Raw genomic sequence first — 11,898 nt, forward strand, 5'->3', positions numbered from 1 at the left:
GTTGTTAAAAAACTTTGTGTAGCCTAGTAATGGTGTAGTGCAATATTCTTTGGTTTGTAATATGAGGGATTAAATAATATCTTCCAAGTGACATACAGGCCCTCCACATTTTCAGTGAAAGGAGACCAGACAGCATGAAAGGTCTTCCTACATTTGCCTCTGCTGTATCTCAGATTTTCAATAGGTAACATAGAAAACACATCTTTAACCTATTGTCTGAAGGCAGGGGGTCTGGAGGACTTCCACTGCGTGAGAGTTGTTCTTCCACCCAGCAGAGAGGAGAAGGCTGTGGCTCTGGCCTGTGAGGCGGTGTATTGTTTTTCTGCGGGGAGATGTGAGCATCGGGTGAGACTCGACTCAAATGCAGCCGCTTTGAGACAGACGTGGACTTTAAGGAAACACAGACTACACATGGAACAGCAATGACTGAGCTGGGGAACGCAGTGAGGGCAGACATATTTATACACAGCACACTAATCAGCGACAAAACAGGTGTACAGGGTTAGGATGGAGAACTATAATGGGATACAGGAGAATTAGGAGGGTTACAAAGGGCCAGCAGCGCCCTCTGCTGGCATGAGTGGGAGGAGACATGAAAAAATAAGAGATTACAGATCATGACAGGAGCACCAAGCACAGCAACAGTGGGGTCATGCTCAATTATCACACCACATATATGAGAAAACATTATGAAAATATGTTCCTAAAATTGTTCAAACATCAGCATGACCGAAACATACGACTGGTTGTATCTAGGCTACACTGGCACTGACAGCAGAATGTAACAAATTACCAGCTACGACACATATCTGATGATTCAGAAGAAAGACAAGTTGAAGAAACAAAGTGGTTAATTGACTATTGTATAATAATCAAATCACTTCATAATCATGTAATACATAATATGTTACGATGGGAAGAGGGACAATCCAAGGGCAGCCTTGTGGGTTTTATTGCTGAACCAAAAGACATGAATAGAACCCAAGAGGAGGAGGAGAGCACAAATAGGAGGGAGGGAGGAAGGAATAAGCAGGAGGAGTCGGGGAGAACCTACTAACACGGGGAGCAGAGAGGGGTCCTCCTCCTTTTTGGGTAAAACTAATTGCTTGTGACATGGTAAGAGGCAACTTCTTTCTTGAGAGAATTTCTTTAAAGGGCAAGACAACCAAAGCTGTAAATCTAACAGGAAAAAATAGCCTTTGTAGAATTCTATGTGAAGACCCTCTGGACCAGGCGCCCTGCCGCTCTGCATTGTTTTCTTTGCATGTACAACTTTGTACTCCATAATTTTAATATTTTATCACGAAGCCTGAAGAGCAATATGAACTATATCATGCTTTAAGTAAATTGTCTCATCCATTATTAGATTTAAACACAGTCATAATCCACAGCAAACTGCACTTACAGCCTTCATCCTGCTCTTCAGTCTCTGACGTGCTGCATCTAAATGGGGACTCGTCAAAAAGCCAAGTGGAGCTGTCATGAATGAAGGCCTTGTTCAAGCTTCCCCTGCCTGACAACAGGTTAGTCTCTCATTTGACTAAAGCATATTTAACTTCTACAGAACTTTGCAGGCTCATCTAGGATGGAGAATTTCTGCTGCTGAGCGCCTTAGAAAGATTCTCAGAGGGAGATATGAGTCCTAGGTGCCTGCTGAGTACATATTCAAGACAGAGTTAGGACCGACTCCAAAAATTCTGCACTGTCTCCCAGATTGGGGGAAAAATTTGTATTTTACTGAAAATTTCATTTCTAATAGATGGAATCTGATTTACCTTAGACTTGGTAAGGAGTCATGTGGATAAATTTCAGAACAACAGACGGCCTGTGGGCTGGGGGGGACAGGCAGGTTGGCAGGTGGGGGCACGCGGAATGCTCCTGGGGGTGTGGTGGGTGTGCTTATATGATTTACAGGAGCCGAGGCTAAGAGAGGCACTAAACTGCACAAACATCCTCATATACGAAGTTTTACATGAAAAGGGGCGATGGGCTTGTTGGCGCTATAATTCTTAGCACTCTGACTTGCTCTCTGAGGCTTTGGGTTTGTGAGACAATATGAGAAGGGCAGGTGCCCTTTTGCATGGAATGTCTCCCATTCCTGTTTTTCCTTCTTCCTCTTTTTGTTTTCTTCAAGTGCCAACAAGAGAAATTAATATGACAATAGCAAAGCATCTGTAATTGCAACAATTTTCTGGAAGAAGGGGTGTGTTTTTTGACATAAATGCAGGGCTGCCAATATTTTTGGCCATGACTGTAATAGTTATTTGTGATTTGTAATCATTATTTAATTTTATCGATCCATCTATCTACCTACACTAAAAAATGTACAGTTGGATGTAATTAATTTTAAGACAAATGGTTACATGAAATTACTATCCAAGAACATTTTATTTTGTAATTCAAATTTTTCTTATTTTTCAAACCAAAAAGTTACAGCACTCTCATATAATACACTTCAGCCATTCACATTTATAAAACAATATGACCAATCACTAGTTCAACCTCCCAGCCATTTATCCTTCAAAAACATGGCCCTAGAAACGTTCCCACATTTTCATCATATCTTGTTTCCCATTTAGTCTGTCCAACATCTTTTCATATGAAGCTGCCTTAATCATCTCATCGGTCCATTCCTTTATATTGGGGATTGTTGAGGACTTCAAATGCCTTAATATTACCCTCATGGCAGTTATGAGTCCCACCATCACAGCCTTAAACTGTTTATTATTCACCTTTGGCAATTCCACTCTATCTCCTAGCAGACAGAGTCGGGTTTGCGGGGTAAAGTAAAGCCTAGCCATTTGTCCAGGAGACCAAGCTCTCTACCCCAAAATGGATATACCTGAGAGCACTGCCACAGCATGTGTAAATAAGCCCCCACCTGCCTTCTAAAAGTCCAACACTGATCAGTATTAATTAGTCCAGTTCTATTTAGTCTAACTAGTGTCCAGTACTATCTGTGTATAATTTTATACACTGAATAAATTTACCTTTTACTTCCCTATATTTCCCCACTCTAGAAAGTATTCTTGACCATTCATCTTCTCTATTTTAACACTTGTGACTCAATGCCTCAGTTGCAAAAACTTCCAAAAACTCCCTCCTCCTTCTACATCATACTTACTCTTTACGTCTGATTATGACATAAACATCCCATTTCCGAATAAATCCCAAAGAGTTTTCACCCCTTTGGGTTGCTATTGTTTCCATACTTTTTCCTATTTGTATTTCAGGATTGTGCCAAATTGAGGAATATGGCTGCATGTAATGTGATACTTTAAGCTTCTTATGTATTTTGATCCATACATTCCTCAAAAAAGATTTTATCGGGTTTGTGTTTCTTATATTGTCCCTCCCATTGTGACAAAATGTGCAGAGGTTGAAATAGTGAAGTCAAATCGCCCTCGATAGCTATCCAGTCCACATCAGAATTCACATTCTTCCAGTGATAGTAGAGTTTGGCTATTACAAAGGACATGCTATATAATCTAACATCTGGCAATCCTAGACCTCCCTTGTCTCTGGGCAAAGTAATTTTAATCCTAGGTTTTTTCTTTCCCAACAAAAATCTTTTACTATACTCTCGTACTGCTTAAATATCCTTTGCAGAATATTAAATGGAAGCATCATAGAGAGATAATTAACTTGAGGCACCACAACCATTTTAGTAACATTAACTTTCCCCCCATAAGGATAATTTCAATGCTTTCCATTTGTCCATATTAAGTTTAATTTTGTTCAATGAGGGTTCAAAATTCAGAATTATTATTTTGTCAATATATAAACTCAACAGATTTAAATTTCATGTTTATAGTTCAATTTTATGTTATATAAACAAAATAATTTTTAATACAGTGCATTTTTTTATTAATTCAACAGCACCCATGTTCAATCTACTTAAGTTTGGAAGGTAACGCAGATATTTCTTAAGTGGGCATCCAGAGATATCGTCCCACCTCCAAGCACCCCTTTTCTCCACCAGTTCTGTATGGAGCTCGACAGGAGGAATGGAGAGGTAGAGAAAGGGGTTAGTCTCACACATAATGTAATGCAAAATAAAGAGTAAATACAAGTGCCATGAAGCAGAATTGAGCTCCAGCAGGCCTCGACTTACAGTAAAGGAATTGTAAGGCAGACATGCTAACAAAACAGCTTTACATTCCCAATTCCAAACCATTAATGGGCAACCTTAGAGTGACGACGGCTAAAAAAACCTTAGCTATAAGCAGGAATGAAACATTGTGAAAAGCCAAGACTCCACATGAACATGTTCTCCCCTTGCAGAGTCAGATCACGCATTTGAAGTGTTCCCAAGTGTTTGTGTGTTTTAGGTTCCTGTTAGTGAGGGGTCCTTTGCCGTTCTGTCTGACATCCAACAGAAAGTCCACTGTGTCTCTGCAACTTAAGCTGAGTCAGTGTAAGTGTGTGGCTCAGTAGCTCAAGTATTTGGGCTTGTAATCCAAAGTTTGCTGGTTTAAATCCAGCTTCAGATGGATAACTGTATGTTTATGGGCCATTGAGTTATGAAAAATAATCAATGTAGTGAATCACTATATTCTCAAATTACTTGTTGTACTTTTACGAACAACACCATTTATTAAAGAAACAAATTTGCATTGGCAGAATGAAGAATTAAAAATGAAAATAAACTATCATTTAAGAAACTGTGGAAAACTGAATTTACAATATTTGTAAATTGAAGGAAGAGTCCATTAACGTAACGGAAAATGTGCTGGTAATTTTCTGCCACTACATTTTTCATTTTTTGGTGGATTTTTTTTTTACAGTGTATGACACGCTTGAATTCACTGAGCTCAAGTGTATGTGAGAATTAATATATTTACATCTAGCATGTTTCATGGCTTCACTGTATTTCCCACTGCAATGATCAGTTTCATCTAACTGGTGATGTTAAAGGCAGAGCTGAAATTTAGTTTAGTCATGACCTCAAAATTTAATTGAGTAGGTATTCTGTACAACCAGACGGAACTGCTGGTTGGGCTGGTCATCACCTGCATTTTCTAAGTGAGGTCTAAATGTAAAGTTTCAAATTGCACAATATATATTAATCTGTTTTTTAATGTTTTTACAAAATATTTTTTATGTGTTTGCATCTTATATTTTGCATAATGGGCTTGTACATTTGATTCTTCCTTGATTTTGGTGTAATGAAGTGTAACTAGTGAAAAAGAGAGAAGCTTTTGGGAAGCATTATTGAGCTGATTGTCCAGAGTCACTTGGGTGACAATTAAGGTCAATATAAATCACTTATTACCCACTGTAATCCTTTGTATTCCCCCGCACACTCTGTTAACAAAATAAGAGGGTTGAAGTCAAATCAGGTTAAAAATGTAAATTTGATCCTCCGCCTATCGCGGAAGATGTGTTCCAGGCCCATCAGCGATAGGTGAAAATCCACGATACAGAAAGACCATATACATATTTTTTAAGTTTAAGCCTTAAAATACCCCTCCCACATGCTTTAAACACATGTAAACTCATTAAAATAACACATATCTGTTTAAATAACAAACATCTGTTTGTCGGGCTAAGGATATGAGTGACATAATAATAATAATAAAAATAAATAATAATATGTAATATATATATACACACACACAACTTTCTCTCTATATATGTAATGGAATATATAAAAATAAAAACATATATGGCTCTTACACATTCTTTTCATCCTTCTTCATGTAGCGTACTGTTGATTCATTCAAGCCATAATGGCGAATGCCGTCCGCATAACGCTTTCCTTCCCGAAGCACATCCAGAAGTTTTACCTTCTCCTGAATGGTCAACGTCTTCCATCGTAGGGCTTAGAACAAAATGAAAACAATCGGACCACAAACAATGTACGGGATACGCAGAGAATCGTGAGGCGTCGGAGGAAAATCCGCGATATAGTGGGGGAATCGCTGTAATGTGAAATCTGCCAATCCTGGTTTTCAGCACCATGGACAGAAACCTTTCGTTTATAGGGACCTATTATGCCCATTTTCACTGTTCATAATTGGATTTTTATCTTCTCCTAGAATAGATTCACCCTTTTAATAGGTGATATCCTAGAATCCAATATATTATTGCAGGGCTGTTTTCATTTGATATTAACCAAATGTGATATATTTATTTTTACTTTTGATATCTCATCCTTTTCCCCTTATCTGATAAGAGCCGCTGTCCGCTGAGACAAGCTGATGTATTTTTACTGCTCATTTAAAAGTGGGTGGTGCGGACATTGTGTATTACATCACACTCTGAGACAGTCACTGATTGGTGGGCTCTGAGGGGGCGGTGTGACCAGAAAATCATCCATCAATCAACCCAGGATGGGGGGCCAGCCTATCGCAGAGCACAATCACACACCATTCACTCACACATGCTCTCCTACGGGCAATTTAGCAAGTCCAATTAGCCTCAGCATGTCTTTGGAATGTGGGGGGAAACCGAAGTACCCAGAGGAAACCCCACGACGACATGGGGAGAACATGCAAACTCCGCACACATGTGACCCATGCGGAGACTCGAACCTGGAACCCAGAGGTGTGAGGGAACAGTGCTAACCACTGTACCGCTCCTGAAAATCATGAACTATTTTAAATGTTGAAGTGTTTTTGAAATATTTATTAATTTTAAATATTTATTAAATCAAAACATTGGGCAATATACATGTTATAGCTACTTATTAATGAATAAGCAATATAATAAGATTCAATTTTGCTTTCACTACTTAAAGCGGCAGAACAACGTATTTGAAAAATTCAACAGCAATATCTCTTCTACCAGAAATCAGGAACAGGTTAAGAAAATCCACAGACTTCGTCGCGAGCAGTTTAATATACGAACTATTTCCTTCTACCCGACTCCACACACCAATAATATCACTGCGCAGCAGATATCGCCAGGGAGCTCGCGCTTGTGTCTAATGCGCAGTGATACGAGTAGTGTACTTCGATAGAAGCCCGACATTTCTACGGCTGATATTTCCAAACCTGAACAACTCCCAGCAGAACTTTGATGAATAGATAGCATTAAGGCCCCTCTAAAATATCTTTTTATAGTTTTGGGGTGAACCTCCCATTTAAACGAAGTACATCGTGGTGCTCATGAATTTGAAAGCCTAGATGCCTCATCTCGCTTTTCCACAACGTGTCAGCAGCGCCACCATCTTGGAGCGATAATTAGACATAAACAAGCAACATGTCAGGGTGTAGATGGAAAGATCTTTTAGCCATAACTTCTTTACTAATTAACGCATTTATATCTTACAATTATGTAGAATAAATAAACAAGCCCACCACTACTGCCCCCCCGCCAAATTTATGTAGTACTGCTCATAGTATTCTCAACAAAAACTAATGCTAGTATCCCGTCAGTGTCACAGGCTAGTAAACATGTTATGTATCTTATTTGACCGTACCGCAGATGTGTTTACCTGTGAAATGTGGTTCCCTGTTTTCTAGTTTTAACATTCCTCATGTTGTTGCAGTTTCGAAAATAGTCGGTTCACTAAGTCATATCTATGAATCCTCTATTTCCTCTATTTCACAATTACTATGCCAACATCGCGTATCGCCCAACGAGGCACACAGGGTTTCAAATCTATGGCGGTGCTGCCTACGCTACTACCAGTCACATGACACAGGAGCTACCGTATACCCGCCAATCGGGAGCCGGCTAGATCAACCACGCCCACCCGTCACATAGAGAAGAGTGAGGCGAAAGAAGCGAATCAGTTTAAAAATGTCACCATTAACGCGGTATTTAGTAGTCTGGAGATATTTTACTTTAAGCAAGGCACAAAATAAAGTTGTAGTATTTGTAATAAAATTTGAAGATTAGCCATCCCCAAGGAGCTGACAGGAAAGCCAGGTACAGGTTTAGTCCTCCTTAATCAGCTTGTCGGTTACTAAATGTCGGCAAATAAGCTTGCCTTTTTCTGTGATTTTTTTTTCAGTTTAATTGACACTAAGTAATCTGACACCTGAGATATAACATTAGCAACGATGGTCATTTTTTACACTCATGGATTTTAACATTGAGGACGTGTGTCACATGTCATTTTCACATAGAGGGAGTTTAATTGTTTTTATCTGTGTATGTGTGTCAACATATGTCTATTTAGTTATGTCACTGAAATGTATGATTAGTATTGACATTTCCGTAGACTACTATGTTTTAATAAAAATGTATGATCCTTTGGGAGTTGGGCAATAGAACGGAATTGTAAAGTATCAATAAGAAACACTATTAATGAAGTAGCCGCCATAACCTTTTGCTTTGTATGAAGTGTGCATACAAAACACAAATAATGCAGTTGTACTGTTATGTATATAATTTAAAAGGTATACTTGCCAGCAAAAGATTGAGTTAATAAAATTAAATGAAAAGTATTAAGACCCCTTGTTATTCATAGTATTATATACTTCTTAATTTTACAAAGACTTTTTTCCTATCATATTTTTAAGTTTTTGAAGTTGATAATCTGAAAAACTGCTGCCTGGGATCAACTATCCATTCTTGACTCTTGGAATAGGAATTGAAGTTGAATAAAACAGCCTTACAGGACCCTCTTGTGACATACAGTAATATGGAAAACAGAACAATTACTAACTGAACGCAACATCCCCCCTTTACTTATGTATTCTTCTTCCTGCAGCAGCACTGTATTCTATAAAAGACACGCTGTCACGATCGTGGTCGGGCGAAGCGGCGATCGTGCGGACAGGCGTGGAAATAGCAGGCAGACAGGTGAAGTCGGGGCAAAACCAGGGATTTAATGGGCGAACGAGGACTGGAAAACATAGCACACCTACAAACATCAATGACGGACAAGGAAAACCGGGGAGACCAGGACTTAAATACACAGGACTAATCAAAGTAACTAGACAAAGCTGGAGACGATCAGGGAAATACACGTGGGTAATCAGGGGGCGTGGCACACACGAGGAGCGGACGAGCCGGGCATGACACACGCCTTACCTGTAACATTTCTTCCTTTAAGGTCACTACACCCCAGACAAAACAATAATGTAAGTTCAACAAAACACATTGTGCTTGTGCCTTCCTGTAACTGCACAACCTTTTCACTATGAACTGCCTGTTTTGCTTCCAACAAAAATCAATTACAATTAGAAATGTTCCATTCACTGAGGACCACAGTAAGAGGATCTATGAACAACTGTTATATATATTTACACTGAATCTCTCTTTTCCTTTAAGGTATCTCTTTCTAACCAGAAAATCACGCTCAGAACATGCATTTCATTTCTTTGTTTAATTCTGTGAAGTTCCATAGTCCTTGAGCCGATGATGGTTTGTGTGCCCTGGCTGCACGATGGGTGCAGAGAATTTCTGATGCCCTTTTTGCACATGCGCTGGTTTCCACAGCCGCACTCTGTGCCCTTCTCTGAATGAGGGAGTGCGAGCTCCCTGTCTTGCATCACAGTACTGTTTCATGCGAGGTTGGCAAAGAGACACCCAGCAATGCACTTTATTATCATGTCACTTAATTATCACTTATGCCCCTTCAGTATCAGGCCAAGTACAAACACTACACAAGCAGAGTATTCTGTGGGGAAAAATTAATGTCCTCAACTGCTGAGAGCAGCGTGCTGGTGATGCTCTGTGCTCATTACATCTGTGAGCTCATTACTCTCTGTAGTGCTTTTCAATGCTGCATTGAGCAGCTGCCAGGATGTTATGCTGCATCTGAGGATAACTGTTTGTTTAGAAGTAGAATAATTCAGAATAATTCAGAAGATGGATACAGATTTTCTCTTATTAAACAAGACACTGACTCACTCATGATTGTCCAATAAGAGGTAAGGAGCATTCCTATTGAACAATCATGACTTCTAGCTTAAGTTAACTCCGCTAACTGAGAAATCCTGCTTAGTGGAACACCTCCCTGGTCAGAAGAGAACAACTACAACAACCAAGAGTCACTACCTGGCTTCTGGTTATTGTGCATTAGCTCACAGCTCAGACTGGGAGTCATTTCATAATGAATTGACTCCTCAAGACCAAGCCTTGCAGTGGACTGCAAAGCATCCAGGGACACTGCGCAGCACGTTAAAGGACAGCTCTTATGGAGTGACCACTAAACGTAAAAGTGGAAAAATAAATCATTTAAAAAATGTTAAATGAATAGTTAAGGAAGATGTAGCATTTGATTATGTCCATGCATTTTAAAATCTATTCAGTACAGGATCATAGGGGAGTCACAATAGGACATACTGTAAGGAAGGGGAATATTCTGCCAAGAAGGTCAGTGCATCATACGACTCACTGACAGACACAGACACACACAGGCACAAGGAAACAAGCAGCAGAACATGCATATCACATGCAGAGCTCAGCCATGATGTTAAGAGCACGACACCCTGAGCCAACAAGCCTGTAGGACCTAAGAACAAACATAGATTTGGGTTTAAAGTTTTCTATCTGGGATTTTCTTGCTGTTGGTACTACAGCCAGACACACTACAGTCTGTAGTCATGATCCTCGTTCCCCAGTAAAATACTCTTATTTTCTTTCATGCGTACTTTGACAAAGACATCAGCTTAATACAATGCATAAGGCTCACAAGTTGAAACTTCAAGAATAGGCACAGACCATGACATCACCTTAAAACCAGCTTGGAAGGTGATGAAATTGTAACCTGGCTGTCTTCATCGCCTGATTTAATCCCCATCATTAACCACGATCACAAACATTACACTTCTCAGAGTGGCATCTGGGAGGTTGTCCTGCCTGCTTGTGAGTGTGTGTGTTTGTGTGTGTGTGTGTGAACTGATACCAGGCTCATGATGGTCATTGACAAGAAAGGGCATTAAACTTGGCAAAAGGGACCGGAAAGAATGGCAGATTGTTATTCTTTATATAAATTCAATAACTAACTAAGTCTTCTTTTATTATTGCTTCTCTTAAAAGAAATGAGAGAAAAATCCATCAGTTTCTTTTGTTTTCGTTTGTGACTAATTTTCTCTAAAAAAGAATTTACTTTTAGCAAGACAAAACTTCTGAATTCATTTTCTGAGTCTGTCAGTTTGCACGCACACACACACACACACACACACACACAGTCAAAAGCATTCATAAATGTATATATATAGTCAGGAGTGGTACTTTCACCACGATATGTCACCCATGTCTTCGAGTAGTGAACCAGTTTTCAATACAATGGTTAAAAAGGCTCAAACCTTCAGTGCCTCGTTGTGCCATCTCTACCAGTGTTTTTTTCAACAGGGAAAATACAATTTGTATGCTGGCCTTAGAAGCACAACTTCTATGACCACTGCTTAGAAGGTGTGGTCAATAGATGGGAGTAGCGGCACCCTCATAGGGACGGATTGGCGGTGGGGGGGTGGGATTCCCTTTCCGTGGGACGTTCTAGGTGACGGACCGGTGTGATTGTTCCTTCCCCGGGGGAGGGTCCTGATCCCTGGGGGGGAGGGGGTGTTCTGTTTTAACTATGTCTTTATTGTATGTGTGTTCTGTGTGTTTTAAATGTGCAGTGTAACCGCTTAGGGTCGGGACAGGACTATATACAGTAGGCGGTTCTGGTCCCGTAACGCTTGCCTGTGCCCGAAGTGTGGGGATTACTGTGCATTGCAGTGCTATTGGTGTGCCGTGCCCTAATGGGGATGTTGTGTGGTGCGGGATTTACTGTGTGGTAGCGTGGGTTAACACACGCTTAAAAAGGGGTGGTGTGCTACGGGGAGAAAGCGGGACCGAACTCTTTGTGAATCCAGATCCGACCCAACGGGTCGCTGCATGAATTGTACTGAATAAAAGTATCTTTGTAATTGTAGCTGCAGTCTGGTGGTGATCTGTTCTCCTTTCACAGCCTCTGACGCTAGTTTGGGTTCGTTACACTGGTGGCAGCGG

The 11,898-nt window shown here is 40.1% G+C and overlaps 1 long non-coding RNA gene across 1 annotated transcript; it reads right to left on the reverse strand.

Moving 5' to 3' along the window:
* Nucleotides 1-212: 212 nt before the first annotated feature.
* LOC125727226 (uncharacterized) lies at nt 213-1,928 on the reverse strand. The gene is made up of 3 exons (XR_007388603.1): nt 1,406-1,928; nt 1,055-1,147; nt 213-322 (listed from the first exon to the last, which is right to left on the reverse strand). It is a non-coding gene; the product is annotated as an uncharacterized LOC125727226 (long non-coding RNA).
* Nucleotides 1,929-11,898: the final 9,970 nt, after the last annotated feature.

The sequence above is a fragment of the Brienomyrus brachyistius genome, unplaced genomic scaffold (genome assembly GCF_023856365.1).
Source record: "Brienomyrus brachyistius isolate T26 unplaced genomic scaffold, BBRACH_0.4 scaffold92, whole genome shotgun sequence".
NCBI classification, from domain to species: domain Eukaryota; kingdom Metazoa; phylum Chordata; class Actinopteri; order Osteoglossiformes; family Mormyridae; genus Brienomyrus; species Brienomyrus brachyistius.